Source organism: Oncorhynchus mykiss, chromosome 19 (assembly GCF_057628025.1).
Source record: "Oncorhynchus mykiss isolate SJ-2025 chromosome 19, ASM5762802v1, whole genome shotgun sequence".
NCBI classification, from domain to species: Eukaryota; Metazoa; Chordata; class Actinopteri; order Salmoniformes; family Salmonidae; genus Oncorhynchus; species Oncorhynchus mykiss.
This window is the reverse complement of record NC_143040.1, coordinates 30,180,884-30,182,405: the sequence shown is the minus strand read 5'-3', so window position 1 is coordinate 30,182,405 and position 1,522 is coordinate 30,180,884. Positions and strand designations below refer to the sequence as shown.

General features: G+C 45.3%; 1 pseudogene; it reads left to right on the top strand.

The window, feature by feature from the left end:
• Positions 1 to 509: 509 nt before the first annotated feature.
• On the top strand, positions 510 to 1,267 carry LOC149975167 (toll-like receptor 2; annotated as a pseudogene).
• Positions 1,268 to 1,522: the final 255 nt, after the last annotated feature.

Below are 1,522 nucleotides of genomic sequence, written 5' to 3'. Positions count from 1 at the left end.
AAACCTATTCAATGATCAGACAATGCAAGAGATGCTGTGCTATGGCAAGGGTGTACTTTGGGGGCTTAGGACCCTGAACATCAGCAGACACAATCTGCAATCTTTCAACAATCACCTTTTCAGGAAACTGGACAAGTTGACCACCATCGACTTGAGTTGGAATGTTTTCCATAGCATACTTGACAGCTGCGTCTGGCCTCCAAGTCTCAGCTTGAACCTCTCGTCCTCCCACTTAACAATGGCAACCCTTTGCCTTCCAAAGAGTTTGCACGTTAAACATTGAACTTCCTCTCCTTACTGAGTTGTACTTCTCTGGCAACAAGATCTTGAGTTTGATGGATGGAAAGTTGTACCTTTGTCTGGAGGTTTTCTCCATTCGCAACCATGCCCTTTGCTCCTTTAGCTGTGATGACTTGGAGGGATACAACAAACTAAGGGTTCTGGAGGCTGGTACCAACACATTCGTATGTTCGTGTGACTTTGTGGCTTTCATCTACCCACCTTAGAAGATGGATCTGGGGCCTATGAATGCGAGTCACCTGACGCGGTGAGAGGGATGCCCATCGTAAACGCTCTGTTATTAGTGTTTGAGTACCACGCAACATTATTCCTGTCCCTTCTTTGCACTAGCATTCTCATGGTCTTTCCTGTGTCTGGATGTCTGTGTTACAATTGCGATGCCCTGTGGTACCTAAAAATGACCTGGGTATGGCTGAGAGCTAAAAGGAGGCCAGTTCTCAAGAGAGGCGACTGTCGGCTACGATGCCTTTGTAACCTATAGTGAGAGAGATCTGGGTGGGAGGAGGAGCATCTGGTCCCAGAGCTTGAGCAAGTGCAACAGCCATTACGGATCTACCTCCACAAGAGGGACTTCCTGCCCGATAGGTGGATCTTGGACAACATCATGGACACCATAGAGAAGAGCCACGGGACACTCTTTGTCCTCTCCCAGAACTTTGTGTGAGTACGAGCTGGACTATTCCCACTTCAGACTGTTAGATTTAAAAACGACAGGTTGAAACTGCTGGAGCCCATTGCCAAGGAAACCGTCCCCAAAAGGCTCTGTAAGCTGTGAAAGGACATGAACTCTAGGACCTACCTGGAATGGCCAGAAGATGACAACCAGTGAACTGAGTTTTGGCAAAGTCTAAAAGTGTCAATACAAAGACCTGAGCAGAAAGCTTGAAAAATACATTCATTTGGAGTGAAAATGTAGGCATGCTATTGCTGTGCTGCTCTTATTTGAAACAATGGAATTTCCTTCATGTGAAATGTTTTGTTTATTAAAAGGTGCATCAATGCAATTCATGGTAGTGTTCTGTAGGCAAAAAATGGGAGATAATGTTTTGAACCCTACCAGAGATACTGGATATAATGAGCAAATGCTTGTGTCTCCCATCCAAACAATGGGATTTGTTGTCCACAGAGTGGAACGTCGGGCTGTCAAGCTCACACTTATTCCTCTCTTTGGATTTGTGGATACATCTTGTTATTTGAATATTAGATGAGGGGTGTTGACATC